This window comes from Papio anubis, chromosome 2 (assembly GCF_008728515.1).
Source record: "Papio anubis isolate 15944 chromosome 2, Panubis1.0, whole genome shotgun sequence".
Classification (NCBI taxonomy): Eukaryota; Metazoa; Chordata; class Mammalia; order Primates; family Cercopithecidae; genus Papio; species Papio anubis.
The window spans coordinates 18,678,167-18,704,900 of record NC_044977.1 but is presented as its reverse complement, the minus strand read 5'-3'; the positions used below and the strand labels follow the sequence as shown (position 1 = coordinate 18,704,900).

Here is a 26,734-nt window from a genome sequence, read left to right as displayed (position 1 = left end):
AGACCTATCTCAATGCATGTGACTTTAAACAGGTATACTGCTTCTCTGTCTCCCTATCAAGTTTCTAGTTCATCTGAACAATTGCATGTGCCACTCCTTTCACTCCTATCCATGCCTATTAACCTTAATCATGGCAATGCAGTATAGAATCTGGGAGTCTGGTTGAATAAATTTCCAAATAATGTGGCATTGCCTTCTTTTCAGTGGTAAATATGCTCATATGGAAATCTTAAACCACTCCCTTGCCTTCATAAGTAGAATATAATACTAAACATAATTTCAACTTTCCTTGATAATATGGGGTCAGCTCAACAAGTATAATTGTTCTGGGCTTTCTTACAGTAGAAACCCTCTGCAGCTAATGGGTGTGTGAGGCTATTTGCTAAGCAGTCCTAAACTGGCATGATTATCTGGTTGAGTTGTTTTCCACTCCTCCCTTGCTGTCAGCTGTTGTTTCTGGCTGCTATTAATGCAGTCACCACTCCCACATGCCACTATTCTAAATTAGTTAGAAATGAAAACTATGTCAGGAGAAAGCAAATAAATAAGCAAGTTAATGAGCAAACTTTAGTTTACACATACTTCTAATTAGGTATACATAATCCCTGTGAAGAGTCAACACTGGTTGGAAACCAGAAGACAAGATTCACAGCTAACTCTACATATGGTGTGGGGGAGCCTAAGGTCAATCAGTCTACCTCTTCTCACCTGAGGGTCCTCACATGTTTACAAGTGAGAACACACCATCTACCTCTTTGGGTTATTAGACTGTCCTGGAAGGCAGTTTACCATGGGCCAAAATAGTGATGAACATCTTCTTAAATGCTCAAATTAAACATTTAAGGCTCCACTAAGAATAACATCATTTGGCCAGGCGCGGTGGCTCATGCCTGTAATCCCAGCACTTTGGGAGGCCGAGGTGGGTGGATCACGAGGTCAGGAGCTCAGTACCAACCTGGCCAAGACAGTGAAACCCCATCTCTACTAAAAATACAAAAAAAATTAGCCGGGCGTGGTGGTGGGTGCCTGCAATCCCAGCTATTCAGGAGGCTGAGGCTGAGAATTGCTTGAACCCAAGAGGCAGAGGTTGCAGTGGGCGACTCCAGCCTGGGCGACGGAGTGAGATTCTGTCTCAAAAAAAAAAAAAAAAAGAGTAACATTTATGCAAAGATCCAACGAGGATAAAACTTACCAGTATCAGCAATTTTTTTTAATGTATTTACATCTAAGACAGTATATGAAGGTCTAGGGAAAGAAGTCAGTATTTACGAGTCAAAATTCCTATGTATTCTCCAAAACATACTCTTTGGGCAATTTATGTATTATTCTACAGAACATGGAGGTATGGGTAAGCGAGACTTGTGTTACTGTTTTGTTGTTTTTCATTCACTATTATGTGGTCTAACTAAAAACAAAGAAGTGTGACAGAATGCTCTTCTTTCAAACAATAAAATGAACCCACTCTTGAACAGCTACTGCATACACGACCTGAAAAACATTTAGGAAGTTTAGGCACTCTCATATTTCATGTACAATTCACAGCTTCGGTATTCAAGTTGCAAAGCTTTGAGACGGGCCAGCCAGGATATCCTTGTGATAAACATGGTTTCCCTGCTTGCTCACAGGAAAAAGCTTCCACAAATAAACCAATTCTCTAATTATATTCTATAAATGGAAAGGCCATTTTGCTTTGAGCAAAAGCTTTCAAAGAAAAAACAGAATTTAAGAGATTATCTGCTTTTAAAAAGACATATGCCTTTTAATATAGCTTTGATTACCAAAACAAACAGTTTTCAAGATCTTGACATTAAACAGGACCAATGCCAGCTTTGTGGCTGGCTGCAGATGCTCCTAAAATCAGGGTCCCTAAAACATCCTTTACAAAAATGTGGGTAGAGGATGGTAAGGGAGAGAAGGACTCACCAGTAGAAGACAAACGTTCACACATTCTCCAACTAAGATATGTAACCGAAGGTACAAGTAACCTACATATGCCAAATTAAACTCAATCTTGACAAGTTTCACTTTTCTTTAATAGTAAGAGCATATTTTGTGTGGAGCATTAAAGTTCACAAAAAATCTTTTATATGTCCATCCCTCCATTTAAGGCTCAAAACAAGCTTGTTAGATGGGTGTGCAGGTATTGTCTTCTTGATGAATGAGGAAAACTGAAGGCTTATAAGGTTGAGTTGTCTGAGGTCACACAGTTTAAGGAAGACAGAAATAGATTTATAGTTCAATCATTTCTTTCTCAGAGTTCCATTCCTGGAGTCATCGTGTCTCTCAAGATAAAAAGCACAAGGCAAATCTAAAAGAGATAATTCTAATCTGAAAATTCCTGATGGTGTTCCACTGGTATCTTGAAGTCTGGAAGGGTAAATTCAGATATTGGTGAAAGGAAGTGACTCTAGGGCAGGCTCAAAAGTCTGCTCCAGGAGGGGACTTGTTAACATGCACACTCCTGAGCCTCTACTCAATCTGAATCTCTGGGGCTCAGGAATGTGCATTTAAACAGCATCCACCAATTTGATTCTTATGCACACTAAATTTTGAGAATCACTGCTCTAAGACACATAATAGAACCATGGAAGAATTTCTGAAATACAGAGACTGTAACAGATACAGATCCCATAACTAGATGCTTTGTATTTTCTTTTTTTTTTTTTTTTTTTTTTACCCTAAATGGTAGATGCTCAATGAATAACAACTGATTAGAAGCATTAAGATGTGTGAGTGCTAAGCCTGTGCCAAGGCATGTGATAATTGCTTTTGGTATATTGCCTCATGACATCCTGACAACCACCTTGCAAAAGAAGTAGCAAACTTACAATTCCCATTTTATAGAGGAGGAAACTAAAACTCTGAGAGAAGCAATGACTTTGTTCAGCTGACAAGTAGCAGAATGAGGACTCAAATCTGTCTCTATCAGGCCACAGCCCATGCGTTATACTACCTCCCCCTAGATGTCAGCTTTCACAAATGAGCACAGGCCCCTCCTTTTGCTACCAGACTAAACATTACTCAGCATTTCTCCAACTTGTCAATCCTGCAAGCTCCTTAAGCAATATCAATTCTAGTAACTGATGAAATTGAGATAAAGCTTATAGTACTTTTGATTCAAACTCAGCTGAAATAAAAGCCTGTTACTCCCAACCCTGTTCCCAGTTCTGCTCCTCCCAACCATGCTAGCATTGTTTATAAAAACAAAACAAACTCTATGGAGAAACACTTGAAGAAATGTCAGGTTTTTTTCAGACTCTCCTAATGCTTTCTCAAACCAAAGGGAGCTTGCTTTTCCAACCAGCTAGAACAAAGCATGTTCGGCAACAATTCTAGAAACATTGTTCTACTCCGTACCTTTACTAGGTGGCCCTGCTGACACCTGAGTCCATTCAGCCCCTGGACAGGCCTTTATCCATCCTGGTCTCTGCTGGTCCTTAGCTCACACTGACATACACTCCAGACCAGACTGTGTGGAACATGGCCAACAGATTTCACATCCTGCCTTCCTTCCTCTTTGCACTTATTACTCAGGGTTGTGATTATAATCTGCAGTCATACGCCCACATGAGCAAACCTACAACAGAACCTCCAGCTCTAGCCCTGCATTAAGGTCTAGATTTTTTTTGGTCCAGCCTCATAGGTCCCCTAAGCCTAAGCCTCACAGACCCAGCCATCTCCATATAACCTAAGCCTTAATGGAGACACACAGGACTCCACAGTGACAAATGGAAAGGGCCCAGTCTGCCTCAACTCATTTACTACCTCTCTTTTAGGTTTGGTCCTTATTACTAATCAGATAGTCCAAATGTGTGAGGGCAGCTTCATTCATATCCCAAGGATCTCCAACCTCTGGCAGCAATGATCAGGTAAATGATAGCACAGCTTATTAACCACTTACTAAATGGCCAGCACAGTACTAAGCCCTTTTCCACATAAGGATGAAATCACAGATATTTTCATCCCCATGCTAGATATGTTGAATACCTAGAGCACTGGCCAGAATTCAAACTGAAATCTGATTTCAAAGCCCACATTTTTAAATTGTGGCTGATAGAAAACTATAATAACCATATTTTTAAGAGTATGAACTGTTAAATAATCATTTAATAGTATCTTTTAAAAATAAAACAAGGGGATGATACACATTAAGTTATGCATCTATCAAACACACTTCTTTAGAAACATTATAATATGAAAAGCTATTAATCTCATAATTAAAGAGAGAAATCTTGAGGGATCAGTAGTCTGGTTGATGGGATTTTCTGCTGGAAGGATGAAGAAATTCTCAACAGGCCATAATTAAAGAAATAGGCCAGGCACGGTGGCTCACGCCTGTAATCCCAGCACTTTGGGAGGCCGAGGTGGGTGGATCACCAGGTCAGGAATCAAGGCCATCCTGGCTAACACAGTGAAACCCCGTTTCTACGAAAAAATACAAAACAAAATTAGCCGGGCGAGGTGGCGGGCACCTGTACTCCCAGCTACTCCGGAGGCTGAGGCAGGAGAATGGCGGGAACCCGGGAGGCGGAGCTTGCAGTGAGCCGAGATCGCGCCACTGCACTCCAGCCTGGGCAACAGAGCAAGACTCCGTCTCAGAAAAAAGAAATAACAAACAGCACATACAGATTTTTTAAACATACAATATTACAATGAAAAGGCTAAATTTAATCTGAAGTTATAAACTAATGCTATTTAATACAAATTAAGAAAAGACGCTGACATTGCTGAGTAAATTAATAGAAAATCTGATTTATGCCCCCCTCTAAAAATATTGAGTTGTGTAGTAGCAACAAATTAGATCAACTTGTATACATTCTGACTGATTTCTAAGTACATAACTGTTTCCTTTCTGCACTGCAGAAAGGGAACATGTATAATTAACTTTCTTTCCCTCTCCTCCCCTAGCTCTTCTGCTAATACAATGATACAAAGCTGGTTCCCACACGCATATGCACACACACCCTTCTCTGTGAGCTTTTCAACAAAGCCAGTGCTTTCACCAGATATCACCCTTAGCATATGTAGACAGATCTTTTCACTTAAAGATAAGCCCTCTGCCAAAGCAGATGACCAGATCCTCTCCTGAAAGTAGGGTGTGCTCACTGCAAAGAATATAAAAAGGAGAGAAATGACTTCTCAGCAGAATTTTCTTCTTTAATAGCACAGCAGGACACACTAAAATTATTCGGCTAATAGCAACTATATGGGATGCTAAAAATAAATGAACCGGAGTTCCTGTTTTCAAGATCTCTCTTCAGACTTAGGTTCACTGCAAATACACAAGTAACATTTTAGGGAACTTCTTTTGTTCCTCCTGTTTATTCAAATTTTCTTTCCACGCCCATTTATTCTCTTAAAGTAAAAATTGTCCCTGTATTCTCATATTAACATCCTGCTAATAAGATATCAGCTTCCAAGAAGCATTAGATGTTGTTAACAGGTTGATGACTGTGGCTACTTTTTTTTTTTTTTTTTGAGATGGAATCTTGCTCTGTTGCCCAAGCTGAAGTGCAGTGATGAGCTCTTGGCTCACTTCAACCTCTACCACCCGGATTCAAGCAATTCTCCTGCCTCAGTCTCCCAAGTAGCTGGGATTACAGGCATGTGCCACCATGCCCGGCTAATTCTTTGTATTTTTAATAGAGATGGGGTTTTGCCATGTTGGCAAGGCTGGTGTTGAACTCCTAACCTCAAGTGATCCACCCACCTCGGCCTCCCAAAGTGCTAGGATTACAGGCATGAGCCACCATGTCCAATCTGTGTCTAATTTTTAAAATTGGCTTCATTTTTTTTCCTTTTCTTGAGACAGGGTCTCACTCTACTGTCCAGCCTGGTCTCTAACTTCTGGGCTCAAGTAATCCTCCTGCCTCAACCTCCTGAGTAGCTGGGGATAAAATTTTTACACACTAAAATTTACCACTTTTAAGTGTATCAGGTAACAACCACTGAAGTCATGATTCTAAACACTGTCATCAACCCCAAAAGTTCCTTTGTTCCTCTTTGTAGTCACTTCCTTCTTCCCACTTCCTGGCCCCTAGCAGCCTGATCTGCTATCACTGTAGTTTTGCTTTTCTAAAATTTCATATAAATTGAATCATATTATATATATCTTATTTCTGACTTCTTTCAATTAACATAATACTTCTTTTTTAAAAATGCTCAAGTTGTTGCTTGTACCAGGAGTTCATTCCTTTTCATTGCTAAATAGCATCCTATTGTATGGTCATACCACAATTTATTTATCAGTTCAACAGGCAAATACACATTTGGTTTCTTTGCAATTTTTGGTTATTGTAAATAAAGCTGCATTAAACATTCCGGTACAACTTCTTGGGTGGATATATGTTTTCATGGGCCATGTAATAAACACGTTTATATATGTTTTCATGGGCCATATAGTAAACATTTTATATGAAAACTTGATATTGCATGCTGGTGCCTATCTCAGTTTTTAAAAAAAGCACTACCTATAGCAATTCAAATTACTACTGCTATTGAATAATACAAATCACTGACCAAGGTAAGAATCTCTTAATCTATCTCTAAATTAAGTACTCGACTTTAGGATATGGAGAATAGAGCTCACAGTCTAGTGAAAGAGCTGTTATACTGTTTCAAGATGATTTCCATTATCTGCTAAGAGAATTAAAGCAAACTATTTTACACCTCTGTTATTCAAAGTGTGCTCCATGGACCAGCAGTACTGGCATCACCTGGGAAGTGTGGTCCATGGACCAGCAGTACTGGCATCACCTGGGAAGTTGGCAGAACTGCAGAGTCTCAGCTGCAATCTTTGATCCACTGAGTCAAGTGGATTTGGCAAACCCCATGGGATCTGTGTGTTTGGGAAGCACTGCTAGAGAAGGTCAGAGAAAAAGGGAATTGTATCCAACCGAGAAGATCAGGGCTTCACAGAAAATAGTTTTTGAGGGGAACTGGCAGCTCATTCTAAGTTTTATGCTACATCTTTTAAGAGTCTTTAGAGCTTGACCTTTTAAAGTTTTCAATCAACAGAAGTTTCTCTGAAGAAACTAGTCAGATTTCCTTTGAAAATAAGTGGCTTTGAGAAAAATTTCCCTCACCACTCTAGGGAATGTTTGTGGGCCTTTTTTTTTTTTTTTTTTAATTCCCTGGACACTGTCTTTCCTGTATTATTTTCAGTCTTATCCTTCCATCCATTATTAGTGTCAGTATACTACCGGTAATATGTAGGATTCCTCCATTCACATTACACCTATAGGACACACACCTTATTTTGCATCTCCTGATTCACCTTAGTGCCAATTGAATCACTGGCCACATATTTACAATATTTCCAATTATTGCAATTTACAACTGGAACCCAAGAATTACAGATCTTAGAGCTGGGAAGACCGCAAGAGTTGGGGGCATTTAGACACAGTAATGACTTATGTATACTACAGAAGAGGCAACCAGGATTTTGAAAAGTTTAAAGAAAAAAAAAATTGTCAAAGGCTATCTTGCTAATAGTAGCAAAGTTGGTAATAATGAAGAACATTTTACATGGGTTCCCCTCTAGCACAATTCCTGTCCCATTATGGGTGCACAATATTTACTTATTTGATGAGTAAATAAGTCAATAAATAAAGAAATAAATTACTATCCCCAAACCCACGCGTCTGTTTTTGTTCCAGTCCTCTCTGATCTCTGTGGTTTTCAGTTCCAGAATCTCCCCTTGGGTGGTACTACATGGCCTCCCTCCTCTACTTCTCTGCCTGTGTTTCTAGATTTCCTCTTCTTCCTCTGTCCTCCTAAATACAGGTGTTCTCATGCTGTTATCTTAATTCTGTTTCCTAAACCCATGTTCTCATTACTTCTCACCTTAGCTACTAGCAATGATCTCTAATCTTTCTTCCCTTTAAACCAGCCCACATGCTGTACTCAGCATAAAATCCTCAAAGTGCAGCTCTCACCTTGTCACTCTGCCTGGTATTTATGACTTCCATGATTTGGTCTTAATAATTCGTTGGTAATTTATTCTTTGTAGGTAGTTGCTTAAGATTGTTTGCTTGGCAATCAGACCTCCTGAGTTTGAGTCTCAGCTCTTCCTCTGATGAGATGTATCACCCTGAGAATTTGCCTAATCTTTTTATACTTCAGCTTCCTTGGCTGTAAAATAAGACTACTACTACTTCCTAATAGAGCTATTACAAGTAGTAAATATAAAATACTTAGCTAAGTATCTGGCACATGGTAAAGACTCTCCTAATCTTGTTTTAATTCTTCTTTTAACATTAGTGAAGTATTAGCTTCCCATACACCAAGTGCTCCCTAAAAAATTAGCTTCCTAATGTCCTGGTAGAGATCCTGAAGAACTCATGACTTTGTGCTAATAATAGCCTCGAAAAATTAAGTTTCCATTACTGTGCTATTATTGCTGCACAATCATTTTAACATCTTAAAGTATCTGTGACGGAAGCTTTACTCATCTGCTTTTGAATATGAAGTGAAAGGCATTCAAAATAGTATTAACTAATTGGCAAAACTCATCTTAGAATTAGACCCTATTTCTGGCTATAGAAACCATATCTTTTTTATGCTTTTCATAATAAAGCTGCTCTGAAATTTAGTAAAAACAAAAAACTCAGATTTGTAAACGGCATTTCAAATTTATGTTTTGAAGCAAAAAAATAAAAATCAAGAACTCTACAAATAATCTGAGTTGGCAAATAGGTTTCATGAAATAGGTTTCATTCCATTTGGATCCATTACAATGTTGAGAAGAATTCAGATATTGTGTCCTAGGTGTTGAAGTAAATACCATGGTGACTTAAGCAATGTTTAACAAGGTAAGGATAAAGACTGGAATTGTTCTCACCCTAGGCAGAAATTAAGGACAGAAGAATAAACACTGTGCAACAGGTGCCAATAAAAACAGTTAAAATTAGGGCTGGGCATGGTGCCTCACACCTGTAATCCCAGCACTTTGGGAGGCCAAGGCAGGTGGATCACTTGAGGTCAGGAGTTCGAGACCAGGCTGTCCAACATATAGTGAAACCCCGTCTCTACTAAAAACCACAAAAATTAGGTGGACATGGTGGTGCGCACCTGTAATCCCACCTACTTGGGAAGCTGAGGCAGGAGAATGGCTTGAACCTGGTGGCAGAGGTTGCAGTGAGCCACAGTCGCACCACTGCACTCCAGCCTGGGCAACAGAACAAGACTCTGTCTCGGGGGGGGAAAGAAAAAAGTTAAAATTAACTAGACACTTATGTAACTGTTCTAAATGCTTCGGACATAGACTTATTTTAATCCTCAAAACCAAACTTTATGAAAGGCTTTATCGTCACCCCTATCATACAGATAAAGACACTAAAGCACACAGAAGTTATAACTTCCCCCAGGATACCCAAGTAGTAAGTGACGGTGCTGAGACTTGAACTCAAGCACACACTAGAGTCCAGGAGCATCATAAAGACTCTCAAAATACTTCCATCTTTTTGATGCCAGAAATTGTAAAGAATGACAGGAGAAACAGCTTTACAAATCACCAAGATGATTACAGTCCAGATTCCACTAAATTGAGATGTTGCTGGCGGTAAAACCTGAGGACCCAGCCCTACCTCCAGCCTTGATTCAGGTCCTCAAGAGTTCTGCAAGTCCAATGGCTCAGGATCATGCTGGGGAAGGACTTTGAAACCCTCATGAGCAATCTCAGTGGGAACAAGCAAGAGTTTAAGAGGTTCCCTAGGACTAAATCACAAGACCATTGTGAGTGTCCATATTGGCCAGCACTACTAAAGCATAATGTTATCAGTCAATAAGTGTCTTTCCCAAAACGATCTCCAAACAAATTTGCTAGAATAATCATTCTCTGACGAACTTTAATAAATCATTGAGTGCCTGTATATATTCATGGGTAAAACATGTAGCTCATTCCTGGTGGACATTTGAACTCTAGATCTCTTTTCAGAATAGTGTTATACATTGATGTCTGAAATCTGTGCAAAGGATTCCAAAACAGTACAAAAAATCAGCCTAAACAATTAAAAGGTACTGTAATGAAACTATCATTAATTGTTGCACTTAAAGACAGAGAGAGAACTAGAACTAATTCTATTGAGAAAACAAGGCCCAAAGAGGGAAAGCCTCTTGCCCAAGGTTATAAAGCTGGTTAACAGCAGAATTTCTATAATATTTGTGATACATATAATGTTCTAATTTTAAGAGTTTTCTTACTCCTAAGTATCGGCTAAGAAGAGTCCCAAAGAAAGCCCATTCAATTGAGAATAAAAACAATATTTAAGACTCTCATAGCTCAACCGTGGGATATGCCGAAGGGTCATGGATTACATTAGCAGTCTTATAGGCCCCCAGCCTGCAAAACTAGTAAGAGAAAAAATAGTAGGCACCTGTCTTCATAGAAGAGGGCATTTTAACATCACCCACAAGAGAAACATTGTATAAGAACATTACAAGTGCTCAAGTTTACATTTAAGGAATTTGAGACAATGGTGGTGTTGTCTTTGCTTACCTGCACTTTTAAGAATCTGTGTCCTAAAGGCCCTCTGTTCGCAAAGGTGGAGAATTTGCTAAAGAGGGACCAGGCTGCCAAAGACTCAGGACGCTGCCTGCTGAATTGCTGGGGCCTCTCTGTTAGAAATTATCTAAGACCCGGGATGTGCTGCTTCCTCACTTGCAAATGCTGAAATAAAACATAAAGATAGTATGTTTCTAAGAACGGTTTAGCTGCCCCAGAAAAATGTAAAGTCATTTTTAAAAATTTAAGGAAAATGCCATTTTAGTAAACTCACTTCTGATCTCCTTAAAAATGCTTTACAGGATGATGAAATTACCAAACACCAAAAACAAAACAAAAAAATCCAACAGTACATATTACATTACTGTCTGCCTTTCAGAACTGGCTTTCCGAAGGACCCAGCTCAGTCTCCTTAAAAATAATAACATATCCAGCTCAATTAATCCCAAGTAACCTGGTAATGAAAGAACCATCTGTCTTATTTTCCAGCTTCTCTCCACACGTACACACAGCTTTCCTTTGAAATGCAGAGGTGAGGTGAGAGAAGTAGCTATTTCTCTGAAAATCATTAGAAGAGGAAGGGACAGAGGGAGAGAGGAGAATGAGGAGGAGATCAAGAGGAATAAAAATATCTAGAAGAAAGTGAGGGAAAAAGAAGTGTGGGTGAAGTATTAGAACAACTAGTTTAAAAATGTGCCGTGGGCTACTTTCTTTAAAAAAAAAAAGAAAATTGAAAAAAATCTCAAACCTCTCTTGCTACAGCTATTTTTACACAAGACTAACACACACACAATGCATGCTCTTTAAGAGGTTAAAAACGGGCCGGGCGCGGTGGCTCAAGCCTGTAATCCCAGCACTTTGGGAGGCCGAGGCGGGTGGATCACGAGGTCAGGAGATCGAGACCATCCTGGCTAACATGGTGAAACCCTGTCTCTACTAAAAATACAAAAAACTAGCCGGGCGTGGTGGCGGGCGCCTGTAGTCCCAGCTACTCGGAGGCTGAGGCGGGAGAATGGCGTGAACCCAGGAGGTGGAGCTTGCAGTGAGCCGAGATCGCGCCACTGCACTCCAGCCTGGGCGACAGAGCGAGACTCCGTCTCAAAAAAAAAAAAAAAAAAAAGAGGTTAAAAACAATTATGCTAAATCGACTCTGCCTGTGTGCTATAAAAGGCCAGCATGGTTTACGGGGTATTTCAAGTCCATTATTATGGTATTAATATTCCAGTATTTTGCCTATTTAAATTAAAGGCACTTGGAAAATAGCAGGTGCATGAATATCTCATTACCCCTGTGCTGTTTCTTAGAAGCAGAAAATGAAATTCCCACACGGAAGATACCCTCCCTATACTAGAAAAAACGGCAACATCCTTATTTTCAAAGACAAGATGTTGCGACAGATCTTGTTGAAATAACTCTTATCTTTTAAGCTTTCCCACACAATTTAGCTGCATTTTCACAGTCTATTATGCTTTCTTCAATCTACTGTATAAGTCAAAGCCAGGCACAGTGGCTCATGCCTGTAATCCCAGCACTTTGGGAGGCTGAGGCGAGCAGATCACGAGGTCGGATCACGAGGTCAGGAGATCGAGATCATCCTGGCCAACATGCTGAAACCCCAACTCTACTAAAAATACAAAAAATCAGCCAGGCGCGGTGGCAGCCGCCTGTAGTCCCAGCTACTCAGGAAGCTGAGGCAGGAGAATCACTTGAATTGGGAGGCAGAGGTTGCAGTGAGCTGAGATCACACCACTGCACTCCAGCCTGAGCGACAGAGCGAGGCTCTGTCTCAAAATAAATAAATAAACAAATAAGTTCAGACACGCCGAAGAGATATTGCATGTTCAGTTCCAGACCACTGCAATAAAGCAAATATCACAATAAAGCAAGTTACAAATTCTTCAGTTTCCTAATGGATATGTTATGTTTACATAACACTCTCTATTAAGTGTGCAGTAATAGCATTATGTCTAAAAAACAATGTGCATATCTTAATTTTAAAATATTTTACTGCTAAAAATGCTAATGCTTGATCATATGAGCCTTCATTGAGTTGCAATCTTTTTGCTACTGGACGATCTTGCCTCAGTGCTTATGGCTGCTAACTTACCAGGCTGCTGGTTGCTAAAGGCTGGGGTGGCTGTGACAATGTCTTAAAATAAAACAATGACGTTTGCCGCGTCAACTGTCATTTCCCTTTACGAACGATTTCTCTGTACCATGCAATGCTCTTTGACAGCATTTCAGCCACAGTAGAACTTTCAAAATTAGTCAATCCTTTCAAACCCTGCCACTGTTTTATCAACTAAATTTATCTACTATTCCTAACCCTTTGTTGTCATTGCAACAAAGTTCAGAGCATTCTCACTAGGAGTTGATTTCATCTCAAGGAATCACTTTCTTTGCTCCTGCATAAGAAGTAATCCTCATTCATCAAAGTTTTATTATGAGTTTGTAACAATTCAGTCACTTCTTCAGGCTCCACTGCTAATTCTAGTTCTCTTGCTATTCCCATCACATCTGCAGTTTCCTCCTCCACTACAATCTAGAAGCCCTCAAAGTCATCCATGAGAGTTGTAATCGACTTCTTCCAAACTGCTGTTAAAGTGGATATTTTGACCTCCCATGAATCACAAATGTTCTTAATAACATATAGAATGGTGAATTCTTTCCAGAAGGCTTTGAATTTACCCACATCCATCAATCAGAAGGGTCACTATCTATGGCACCTATAGCTTTACAAACTATATTTCTTAAATAATAAGACTTGAATGTTGAAATTATTCCTTGATTCATAGACTGCGGAATAGACACTGTTTTAGCAGGCATGAAAACAACATTAAACTCTTCATACAACGCCACCAGAGCTCTTGGGTAACACTGTAGAGCAACAATATTTTGAAAACAATCTTTTTCTTCTAAGCCGCAGGTCTCAATAACTGGCTTAAACCATTCAGTAAACCATGCTGTTCCTTTATAGCACACAGGCAGAGTAGATTATTTTTTAATAGATGGGGTCTCCCTAAGTTTCCCAGGCTGGTCTCGAACTCCTGTGTTCAAGTGATCCCTCTGCCTTGGCTTCCCAAATGCTGGGATCACAGGCGTGAGCTACCACACTTGGTTGATTTAGCATAATTTGTAAGGGTTGTAGGATTTTCGGCATGGTAAATGAGCACTGGCTTCAACTTAAAAGTCACCAGCTGCATTAGCCTCTAACAAGAGGGTCAGCCAGCCCTTTGAAGCCAGGCATTGACTTCTCTCTAGCTATAAAAGTCCTAGAAGGCATCTTCTTCCACTTCTATAGGAGACTGTTTTGTCTACAATGAAAATCTATTGTTTAGTGTAGCCACTTTCATCAATTATCTTAGCTAGATCTGGATAACTTGTTGCAGCCTCTTCTTTAACACTTGCTGCTTCACCTTGCACTTCTGTGTTATGGAAACTGTTTCTTTCCTTAAACCTCATGACTTCCAACTTTTCTTCCGCAGGTTCCCTTAGTCTTCATGGAAAAGAGAGCCTTGTTTGGGATTAGGCTTTGGCTTAAGAAAATTCTGTGGCTTGTTTGATGTTCTATTCAGACCGCTAACACTCTCTATATATCAGCAACACGGCTTTCACTTTATCATTTGCGTGTTGACTGGAGTAGCACTTGTAATTTCCTTCAAGAACTTTTCCTATGCATTCACAACTTGGTTAACTATCTCAAGAGGCATAGTTTCTGGTCTGTATTGGCTTTCAACATGCTTTCCTCACTAAGCTTAATAATCATTTCTAGCTTTTGATTTAAAGTGAGAGATGTGCAACTCCTTTCACTTGAACACTTAGAGGCTACTAGAGGATTATTAATTGGACTAATTTCAATGTTGTTGTATCTCAGGGACCACGGAAGCCCAAGGGGAGGAAGAAAAACAGGGAAAAAACTGGTCGGTGGTCCATTCAGAACACATAAACATTTATAGATTAAGTTGACTGTCTTATAGGGGTGTAGTTTGTGGTGTCCCAAAACAATGACAACAGTAACATCAAAGATCAGTGATCACAGATCACCATAACAGATACAATAATAATGAAAAAATTTGAAATATTAAGATTACCAAGATGTAACACAATGGTAAGAAGTGAGCACATACTGTTGGGAAAATGGTACCAATAGGCTTATTGGACAAACGGTGGCCACAAACCTTCAATGTGTAAAAAGCACAATATCTATGAAATACAATAAAATGAGCCATGCCTGTATCTGGCTCTAACTGCTTCTTTGCATCTTTACTTCTTTATGAGGGCTCCCATGACAAATAAAACTTGTAAAATAAATGTGCATGCTTTTCTCCTGTTAATCTAACTTATGTCAATTTAATTATTGGACCCAGTTGGGACCTTAAGAGGATGAAGGTGGGGTTTTTCTACCACTACATTCTCTGTTAGAATATACTTATTTTAAAAAATTCTTAGAAAACAAATACCTTAAAAATGGCAAATATTTTATTTCAGAGGCCATTTATGAACTCTAATGGCCTTCAACAGGGAAATAATTATGCTTGGCTATTATGAAAATCATATAGTAACATAAAAAATAGATTTTACCAAAGAAAGTTTTTAAAAGTTTACTACATGAAGATTATTTTTATGTGTTAGATATATGTGTATGCAACACCTTATAGCTAATCCTCACTTATTATTCATAAGTTCTTGGAAACTATGACTTTGAGCAAAGTAAGGTATACCAAAACCATTTTTTTCATCAACAATAAAAGAACATTGAACAAAAATGTTTTGCTTACGGTTGTAGTTTCCAAAAACCTATTAATGACATTAAATGAGAATGTACTGTACCGAAAGGCATTAAAGAAAAACTAAATCAACTGATGTGCTGAGTTGTAGATTACAGAGAATTTTTTTAAGTACATAAATGTTTCAATTTTCAAAGAAACTGAAAGTGCTTATTTTCATATATCTCTATATACATTTCACTTTTGAAGTGCTAAGTAGCAAACCCATTTAGAAATCAGGAGAAAAGCAAAGGAGTGCTGTTTAATGCCTACTACTAGAGAAGTCTTTACCATAAGACAGAATTTTGAGCCTAAAGAAATTATGGATCATGATATATTTGTGCCTCAGGATTATTCTCTCCTTAAATGCACAGAAAGTACAGTTCCTGAGTTTCTACCATCTTCTATCCACTATTACTAATTACTAACTAAAAAATCCATCACAATTTTAAACTTGGAAGGGTCCTTCAAGATTATTTAGTCTGAGCCGGGTGCAGTGGCTCATGCCTGTAATCCCAGCACTTTGGGGGGCCAAGGAGGGAGGATCGCCTGAGGTCAGGAGTTGGAGATCAGCCTGGCCAACATGGCAAAACCCCGTCTCTACAAACAATAGAAAAATTAGCCGGGTGTAGTGGCAGGCACCTGTAATCCCTGCTACTCCGGAGGCTGAGGCAGGAGAATTCTTTGAACCCGGGAGGCAGAGGCTCCAGCGAGCCAAGATCATGCCACTAAACTTCAGCCTGGGCAACAGAACAAGACTCCATCTCAAAAAAAAAAACAAAAAAAAAACAAAAAAAAAAGTTGTAAGGCAGTTTAAAGTCAATCTTTTGCTAGTATGCTCTGCATAGTTCCCTATTACTAACCAAAGTCTAATTGTTGGGCTGCTTTTTAAACTGAGGGCTCTTCTATTTTATCAAAGAAGAAGGAATCTTCGATATGCCAAAGTTCAGCATAATGAAGCCTTTATTTATAACATGCCACACTATTTGGAAAATCAGGATTTCATTTAAAAAATAAAGTGAACTGATTTTTTTTTTTTTTTTTTTTTTTTTGCTATCAAAGATGTTTTTGGGGCCAGGGGAACTGGGAAAAACTGGACACCAGAGGTGTGGCCCCAATCTGGGTCTGGGAGGATGAATAAGAACACTTTAGCAGAGACCCAGGCAAGGTGCAGAAGGGCAGGCCTGCAAGGCTCAACCTGGAGCATGTCAGGAAGCAAACTGGCTCAATCTCAAAGTGTAGTAAAGAGCAGAGTCAAGAAATGAAGAAAAACCAATATAATCGTAATGAAACTTCTGTTTGCCCCTGGGGCACATCACAGACAGGGAGTAACCAGAAGCAAGAGAGGCAGTTTGTGAGTCAGTTTAGAGAGCCACAGCTTGGACAGGATGTAGCACTACTCAGTTGGGCCATCTTCAGGACCAAGAACCAAGTGTACTCAGGGGATGCAGAGAAGAGGGATCAGAGCACCAGTCCCACAACAGAACCTCTGTATTAGTGCCTAGGACTGCTGAAACAAAGTGCCACATACTGGGTAGCTGAAAACAACAGATATTTACTGTCTCACAGTTCTGGAGGGTAGAAGTCTGAAATCAAGGTGTTATCAGAGTCATGCTCCCTCTGAAAACTGTAGAGAGGAATCTTTCTTTGCCTCTTCCTAGCTTTGGTTCTGCCACCAATCTCAGGCATTCCTTGGCTTGTGGATGCATCCCTCCAATTCTGTCTTCACATGGCGTTCTCTCTGTGTTTCTGTCTTCACCTGGACACTAATCATATTGCATTAGGGACCCACCCTACTCCAGTGTGACCTCATCTTAACTAATTACATCGGCCATGACCCTATTTTCAAATAAGGTCACAGTCTGAGGTACTGGGGATTAGGACTTCTAAACATCTCTTGGGGTGGTGGTGGGGCGGGGGAAAACTGAACTGATTACACCCTCGTTGAGGTGCCCAAGGCTCACCCTCAGCCAGAGGGATCCTAATGTTCTAGGTCATTCTGAATACCGGGTGCTAATTAATGTGAAAGAAAAACAGGAAAGAATTTATCTACGGTGTCAAAAGTCAGAATAGTGGTTAACATGTGAGGAGTAATAGTGACTGGGTGGGAACACATGGTACCCTTCTGGAGGGCCAGTACTGTCCTATTTCTTCATCTGGAGGCAGCCTGCCTGGGTGCATTCACTGTAAGGAAATTTACTGAACTGTACTTACATGCTTTGTAAGTAATGTCTGATGTATTTCCATAAACACTTTACAAAACATTAGAGAAGATGGAGCTATCCAAGAAATAGGGGTCTTGGAAGCCCAGCTAGGACCTCAGGGAGGGGCATTATCTGGGAGGAGTTACACAGCCAGGAGTTGGCAGCTCAGCCCTGCTGGTTCAGACACTTGAGTTGTCTGTTCACCTGAGAAGCAGAATTCTTAAGAGGCTGCTTTGTAACTAGAAATGAAGTAATTCATTTAAATTAAGAAAAAAAATGGGCCAGGCACAGTGGCTTATGCCTGTAATCCTAGCACTTTGTGAGGCTGAGGTGGATAGATCGCCCTGAGGTCAGGAGGTGGAGAACAGCCTGGGTAACATGGCGAAACCCCATCTCCACGAAAAATACCAAAAAAAAAAAAAAATGCGCTAGGCATAATGGCTCACATCTATGTTCCTAGCTACTCTAGAGGCTGAGGCTTGAGCTAGGAAGGGAGGTTGCAGTGAGTCAAGATTGTGCCCCTATACTCCAGCCTGGGCGACAGAGCAAGACCCTGTCTCAGAAAAAAAAAAGAGCGTGGCATGGTTGCTGATGCCTGTAATCCCAGCACTTTGGGAGGCAGATCACCTGAGGTCAGGAGTTTGAGACCAGCCTGACTGACATGGGCAAACCCCGTCTCTACTAAAAATACAAAACAAAATTAGCCGGGCGTGGTGGCACATGCCTGTAATCCCAGCTACTCAAGAGGCTGAGGGAGCAGAACCGCTTAACCCAGGAGGCGGAGGTTGTGGTGAGCTCAGATCACGCCATTGCACTCCAGCCTGGGCAACAAGAGCAAAACTCCATCACAAAAAGAAAAAGAAAGAAAAAAGAAAGAAAGAAAAACAAAAGAAAAAGAAAAATATAAAGGCCAAGAAGTTTGTATATTTGAACCGGTAGATTGACAACTTCTACAGGCAAATCCATGAGTGATAATTAAAAAGTTGTTTAGTGAGCATGGACCCCACAATAAGGGTATGATCTCCCCTGCACAGTGCTGGAAATATGCTGATATTCTGCTTCGCTCTGTTTTCCTAGCCTCCTTGCAGATCTCTCCCCGACATTCCACTTTCAGGCTAATTAAAGTTCAAGTAAGTTCTAGAGTTGTTTCTTTCACATCTAATTCTTCTCTGGGAATTTTGAGCTCTTGTGGTTAGGGTGTTTGGGGTCCTAATGCTTAATTTCCAAGGAAGAGGAAACACCACAGAAAGACAGAGTTAAAATCTACTGGACAACACTCAAACTTAGAAAACATATTTTTGGAGTAAAAATGTAAAATTTTTTAGAGCTAAATATTAACATCAGATATTGTATAAGCTATGAATAACACATTGATATATCAAATCAAAGGAGTGGAGAGGGGAAGGAAGCCAAAACTTAATTGCAATGCCAACAAATACATACAAATCAAATATTGATGAAAATGTGTATGTACATTATGATACACATAATTGTGGAAAATGAAACAGTGAATAGAAAGCACTTGGCTTTCTACTGTGGAAAATATATGAAGAAGGTACTGAAAGGTTCAAGGCCACACATTTGTAGTGATCCTCTTGACTTCTCATTGGATGTCTCCATCCCGTCAAAGCCCATCTCTACTATCAAACTTCATACAGAATTCCCTGCCTCAAAACTCACCAATGACACTTCACATTTCTATCCTTCAAACACTCAAGTTATTAAAAGTGAGAGTGCTAAGTATCAATTATGTATTACCTTACTAATGTTTTCATCATATTCTGGTAAAAACAGCAATTGGAAGGAATGTATTACATGCTATATTGTAAGCCCCAAGTCCAAGTTTAGAAGCAACTGCAGAATTTACCTGTTATAAATTGTTTATATAGACCTACTTCCCTAAGTGCCTTATAGAGAGGTATAAATACATAAGCCATAGGCCTCTAAGTCTGTTCCAGTTGGCTCCTATGGCCTGTCCTGCCTCATCTCCTGAAATGCTTGACTCTTGACAATGTGCTCTAGTAACACCAAATTTTGTGCACTTCTCAATCCTTCTTGGCACGGTTTCATGTCTTAGCACCTCTGGTCATACTGTTCCTGCTGCCCGGAATGTTCTCCCTCTCCTCTCACCCTGCCCCTCAATTCCCCTCCCACAACATTCCCACTCCCTGATATAAATTGGAATCATCTGTTGGGATTCCGTTCTTCAAGGAGGACTTCCCTTTCTATCTCTACCCTGCATTTGGATGATGACACACAGGAGTCCAAGCAAGCACACGTAAAGCTGTTTCAAGGACAGAGATAACTACAATGCTCCTACGTTTTGAATCACAAAACAACCACATCTCAGATTTTAAAATGTTAAGTTTTTCAAGGACATTTGGAGAGAATGGTTTTTGCTCCTTAAGCCTAGTTTATTCTGAAACATTCACAGCTCTATTCGACCTACAGATTTTCTTCCCCCAACTCCACTCAAAAACATATGTACATACATGCATGCTCACACACACACACACACACACACACTCTGAATCCCTCTACTATATGTCCATGGATCCCTTTATAATAGCAGAGTACTTGGCACATGATAGACGTCAAGTATTTGTTGCTATTCACTAAAGAATGATGAAATATAATAACATAGGTAGTTTAACATAGTCCAAAGGGAAGCCAGGTGCTAAGAGGAAACAGACCTGAGAAAAAATTAGAGGTATATAAGACCAATCAGAAAGACTTTCTGGAGAAAGTCAATTTTTAACTGAGGAAGAACAGAATTGTCATAATAGCTATAAAAACAGCGTTATGATAGTAATAGTGGCAGATAACACTGATTAAATATTTGACATTTGGCAGAAACTATGCTCAAATATTTGTATGTGTTTTTTCCATTGTCGTAATTACTGTGATGTGGATATTATTTCAAATTTATAGATAAGGAAAATAAGGCTCAGAAAAGTTAGGCAAATTGTTCAGAATCATGACGTGATAAGTCATGAAGCTGGAAACTGAACACATGTTCTAATCTGGCTTAGATGGTAGAGTGTGACGGGGAAGAAGAATGGCACTGAGTGTCAAAGAACAGCCTTAGCTAAAGCACTAGGAGGCCTGCGTGGCTACAGGGTCAAACAGGACAATAAAGTTAGCAACATGAGATGACAGAAAACCTCAAAAATCAGTGGGAGAAATTCTCTGTATTTTTGAGCAGAAGAAAAATAACGAAAATCATGCTTGAGGAAGGTTATTATGAAAGGTGTATGTCCAGGAATATTGATGGTCATAATTAGAGAGCTTGAATATAAGACTTTTGTAAGAATATGATCTTTTATTCTATGACTAAAGCAGAAGAGCCACACACAGCAAATTTGTAAAAAAAAAAAAAAGTTTTTTGCAATAAGAGAGTCAGACTTGTCCTCCAGAAAATTCAGTACCTGCAAAATACTTATAGTTACTTGATGATCAGAAAACACACATATCTCCTTACATCCTGTTTATCAAAAAATCCAATTATTTATCATTTAATTGTAGCATAGCTGGGATAAAACAAGAATAATTAGCTAAATCACTTTGACATCTACCTGAAATATCAGCTTTAAATATTAAAAATATTTTGACAGCAATGTCCTTTATCTCACAAGATCATTTACAACAGAAAGCTCCTTTAACTATCACAATCTATCAAGTAACTAAGATTATAAATTATATTTAATCGCTGCTCTAAAATGTAGTTGAAAAATGCATTTGTACCCTACTTGAATGTCTGTATTATCTATCACCTCACTGCTCTCCTCTAAATGCAACTGGATAACCCATCTTACGGCTTTTAAATGCAATGAGTTATCCACAAAAAAAGAGGGAATTAAAAAAATAAAATCTATAATCTCCTTTTATTCTTTGGCCCTATGCGAACCATAGAAAATGTACACATTCCCTATATCTGCTTCCTCCACCCCTTAATACATTAAGGACTCTTACATATTAGAGTTGCATAAGATTTTAATAAAAGGATTTGAGACTTCCTTCTAGGTTTCCTGCCTAAATATTTGCAATGGAACATTTCCTAAGCTGAAAACTCCATTAAGAGGTCAGAAGCAACAGGCTGATACATCTTAAGACCACAATCTAATGGTATGAGAAAGGGGATTTCATAGAATCAGCTCAAAGACAAGAGGTCTGTGTTTATATGGCATTTTGCATGGGGGTTTTGTTTTTTTTGTTTGTTTTGTCTTGGTTTTTGTTTTCTGTCTCAATTTCCATCCGTTCAAGTCTGCTACTGGTTATTTCTTGTGTTCTGCTAGCTTTAGGCTTGGTTAGCTCTTGTTCCTCTAGTTCCTCTAGATGTGAAGTTAGGCTGCTAATTTGGGATCTTTTTGAATTTTTGATGTAGGCATTTAGCACTATAAACTTCCCTCTTAGTGCTTTAGCTGTGTCCCAGAGGTCTGGTATGCTGTATCTTTGTTCTCATTCGTTTCAAAGAACATTTTGGTTTCTGCCTTAATTTCACTGTTTTCCGAAAAGTCATTCAGGAGCAAGTTCTTTAATGTTCATATAATTGTATGGTTTTGAGTTATTTTCTTAGTATTGATTTATATTTTTATCGTGTTGTGGTCTGAGAGTGTGGTTGGTATGATTTTCGTTTTTTTGAATTTGCTGAGGATTGTTTTATATCCATTTGTGTGGTTGATTTTAGAGTATGTGCCATGTGCAGATGAGAAAAACGTATATTCTGTCATTTTTTGGTGGAGAGTTCTGTAGATGTCTATTAGGTACATTCTGTCAAGTTCAGGTCCTGAATATCTTTGCTAGTTTTTGGCCTTGATTATCTGTCTAATACTGCCAGTGGGGTGTTAAAGTCTCCCACCGTGATTGTGTGGAAATCTAAGTCTCTTCATAGGTCTACCTTGTGAATCCAGGTGCTCCTGTGTTGATGGCATATATATTTTGGACAGTTAGGTCTTCCTGTTGAATTGAACCCCTTACCATCATATAATGCCCATCTGTATTAGTTCATTCTCACACTGCTATAAAGAAATACCTGAGTTTGGGCACAGAGGCTTATGCCTGTAATCCCGACACTTTGGGAGGCCGAGGCAGGAGGATTGCTTGAGCCCAGAAGTTCAAGACTAGCCTGGGCAACTCAGTGAGACCCCATCTCTACAAATAACTTTTTAAAAAATTAGCCAGGTGTGGCGGTGTGTACTGCAGTCCCAGCTACCTAGGAGGCTGATATGGTAAGATTGCCTGTGCCCATGACGTTGAGGCTTCAGTGAACAATGATTGTACCACTGCACTCCAGCTGGTTCAACAGAGTGAGACCCTATTTTAAAAAAAAGAAAGAAAGAAAGAAATACCTGAAACTAGGTAATATACAAAGAAAAGAGGTTTAATTGGCTCATGGTTCTTCAGGCTGTACAGAAAGCACAGCCGGGAGGCCTCAGGAAACTTACAGAAGCCTCCTGGCAAAAGGTGAAGGGGAAGCAGGCACATCTTACACAACTGGAGTAGGAGGAAAGGTGGGGCTGGGTGGGGGTGCGGCAGCTAAACAACCAGATCTTGTGAGAACTCACTCAATATTACAAGAACAGCACCCACGAGGATGGTGTTAAACCATTAGAAACTGCCCCCCATGATCCAATTACCTCCCACTAGGCCCCACCTCCAACACTGAGGATTACAATTGAATATGAGATTTGGGTGGGGACACAGATCCAAACCATATCACTATCTTTGTCTTTTTTCGTCTTTGTGGGTTTAAAATCTGTTTTGTCTAAAATTAGAATAGCAACCTCTGCTTTTTTCTGTTTTCCATTTGCTTGCCAGACTTTTCTCCATCCTTTTACTTTAAGCCCTTGGATATCAATGAATGTGAGATCAGGCTCCTGAGGTTTCAGGTTTTATGCCACTGTGTTAATCAGAAAAGCCAAAAGTTAGTTGTTTTGTATGCTAGTTAAGTATGTAAGTTAAGAATAGGCCAAAGAATCTCAAAAATAATTTTCTCTCTAAAAATTGTGCCAAGCCTCCCTAGATACTAATAGAGTGGTGATGATGAGACATCCTGAAATCAAAGGACAAGAGGATAAAAGGAATACTGTACAGGTTTCTCTGAGACCTGCCTGTCTTTGTGATATTCCTGTGCTCTGCCCTAGGGAAAAGAGAGGGGAAATCAGTTATGGCCAATTAGTGGGAAGAAAAAAAGGCAACTATGAGTAGAAATTTGTGTGTTTGTGTGTGTGTGAGAGAGAAACAGAGACAGGGAGACAGGAAAGGGCCGCGTGTGGTGGCTCACACCTGTAATCGCAACACTTTAGGAGGCCGAAGTGGGTGGATCACCTGAGTTCAGGAGTCCAAGACCAGTCTGGCCAACATGGCAAAACCCCATCTCTACTAAAAAATATACAAAAAAATAGCCCGGTGTGGTGGCGCGTGCCTGTAATCCCAGCTACTTGGGAGGCTGAGACAGGAGAATCACTGAACTCAGGAGGCAGAGATTTCAGTGAGCAGAGATAGAGCCACTGCACTCCAGCCTGGGCGACAGAGCAAGACTCCATCTCAAAAACAAAGAAAAAGAAGAGACAGGAAAGCCCATCACCACTGGGTGAAGACTGAATTAGGCTCTCATCAAAAATCTCCAGGCATCCCATTCTAATTAGAATACAATTCAAATTCCACAAAATCTGCCTTCCTATCTTACTGACTGCATCTCCTCCCACTCCCTCTTTTGCACTCTTTTTTCACTACCTGTTGTCTTAACTACTCTCTTCTCACACTGCACCTTCTGTTTCTCAAACAACCCAAATTCACTCATGCCTCAGGGCCTTTGCAGGTGCTGGTACCTCTATCTGCCATGCCCTTAACCTTCTGTGCTCCACTTGCCTGGCTCCTTCTCACCATTCACATCTCAGCTCAAATATCCCCTCCTCGGATAAGCTCTCTGACTGCTCTAAAGTAGCTTCCTCTATACCCCTCTCGATCACACCTCCATAATGTACTGTCTTTGTGACACTCATTCTATCTGAAATACAGTTTCATGTACTTATATCTTATTTATTGACTCTGTCCCCATAAAACGTATGCTCTGTAAGAGCAGGGGCTCTGCTGTGTCCAACAGGGGATACAGCAAAGCCCCTGTGTCCCCCCGCCCCCCGCTCCCCTGCCACAAGAACACTTCTTGTTACATGTTGTACACTCAGTAAATGTAGGTTGACCATTAGGGAAGTCCCACCTCAATGATCACATGGAATAACACCCAAAGTCCTCTGAAAAAAACACTTTCTGCTCCCTTGTTGCCCCCATCTTTCAGCATAGTGACTCTGACCCACAGCCATAAGAACTCCAGGCCTGTTTCCACAACGTGTGGAAGGTGAGAATAACCCTGCCGCCTCTGGAGGAATCTCCAGCTTCCCTGCCATCTCCTCATCTGGGGGCCTTGTTCTTATCATCTCCTAAAGATCTTTCCATTCCCAACCAAATAAAAAGTAAATCAATGTTTAAAACATCTTTCAAAGCCCAGCATTAAACACACTGGAAAGTATGCAATGATGCTATCTGTATACTTTGTCTTAGGCCAAGCATATAAGAAGGGGAAAAAGAAAATGGGGGAGAAGGTAACTTTTCACTCAGCTTTTCAATGTTTTTAAGAAAATCTCCTATGGGCTAGGTGCTTTCCTTTCCCTCCTTCTCAGTGGTCCAGGAAGAGGAAAGCCCCTGGTCAGATACGAAAGTTTGTGGCAGTAAAAAGGTAAACTGGACAATCCCCCCAGATGACCAAAATCTCTCCAAGAAAAAGAAACATGGACACAAGGAAGAAAACCAGGTCTTACTGATCCTGTTATCTTTTACTTTCACAACCTCACTGCCAGAATCTCAGCACTTCTTAGCCTGATTATGGGACAGTGAAGTTCCTGACCAAGTCTGAGACACTGCAGCTAATTCAGTACTGAGGTGTCACCATCAGGGGAAAGAACTCCAGCTACCCCACAATGGTGTGGGTAACCCCTAAGGGTTAAATTGGAAACTGTGATGTGTGACGTGTGCCATTATCCATCACAGTTGGGACAGACAGGAGAGAATGTTTCATTTCAACTGTGAGGGTGAGGGTGTAACCCTGGGAAAATGTCTTCCAGGTAACATGTAGCTTGAGGTGTATTCAGAAAGGAAAGGACTTTTGGAATATGCCCATTGAAGACAGCATAAACTCCTAGATTTCGCCAGACCCTGCTCACCTAAGTGGCACATCAGAGATGTGCAGAAGATAGAAGGTACCTGGTGGTGAAAGTCTAAAGTTGTCACAAGGAAGGCAAAATACACAGACCACCTATTCAAGAAGCCCAGCCTGGGGATAACTAGAAAGGTATATTCAGACTAAGGTATATATAAATTGAGGATATGCCAGGCAAAGGAGAAAGATATGCACAGGAAATGGAAGAATGTGTGCATAATGTATACTACACAGGATTCCTGCGATGGTGTAGGCAGAGGTAGAGTCAGACCTTTATGTGAGCCACTGCAACTCAACCTAAGGCAATCTTGGTTTTTTAAGCTATACATGTGGCTAAAAATTCCTTTCTTGCAGGAGTTTTGTCAGGAAGATTAAATAAAATAGCATATGAAAACACACAGAAAATCAGAGTGGGTGCCAAATAGGAGTTCCATGCTTCCTTCACCTGCTCAATCAGCATCACCTAAAATGCAGGCTAAACAGATCTCTGGTCCCCAAACCTGGATGGAAGCACAATTTCCATGGAAGCCATCTGGCAGTTTGCGTGGTTAGCAGATGATGCTTATCAGGGAAATGTGGGAAACATGGCATTATTCACTTCTTCTCCCATAAGGTTCCACATGATGTGGAACACAGAAATGTCTCCAACAGAAGAAAACAGCTGTGAAATCCAGTCCTCTGCCACTGAATAAGAACACCTACAATTTACAATTTCACAGGAGACAGACTGATGTTTTTAAACGGTATGTCTCTTAATGGTATTCTTCTGTCAATGCTGTCTATTCTTGAGCCTCAAAGGTTTTTATTTTTTTTTTTTTTAATTGATTTAGGGCATAAGAACAAACTATCTCCAACGAATCTGCTGAAATGTAGTCAAAATTGCAGTCCCATTTTACCGCTCCATGTAAACAACATATGGTGCTATCTGGGACTTGAGGAACTATAGTAAAAATACAGTTCACATCACAAGGAATGAAGATCTCCCCTCCCGGTCTACATGACCACGAGAACAACTTAGGAAACCAGACCAAGGCAACACTTTCTA

The 26,734-nt window shown here is 40.0% G+C and overlaps 1 protein-coding gene across 17 annotated transcripts in view; it reads right to left on the bottom strand.

Annotated features, from left to right (window-relative positions):
• ST3GAL6 (ST3 beta-galactoside alpha-2,3-sialyltransferase 6) overlaps positions 1 to 26,734 on the bottom strand; it is a 58,418-nt gene that overhangs the window by 29,463 nt on the left and 2,221 nt on the right. For 5 of the 17 annotated variants that reach the window (XM_017955068.3, XM_009198935.4, XM_017955069.3 and 2 more), the window contains exon 2: positions 10,499 to 10,669. The exons of 9 other annotated variants lie outside the window; for them this stretch is intronic. The gene's annotated coding sequence lies outside the window, so the exon portion shown is untranslated. Of the gene's footprint in view, positions 1 to 3,357; positions 4,374 to 10,498; positions 10,670 to 10,778; positions 10,897 to 26,734 lie in introns of those variants that run through there. 3 more of the 17 variants (XM_021933969.2, XM_009198944.4, XM_009198955.4) reach the window with 3 other exon arrangements.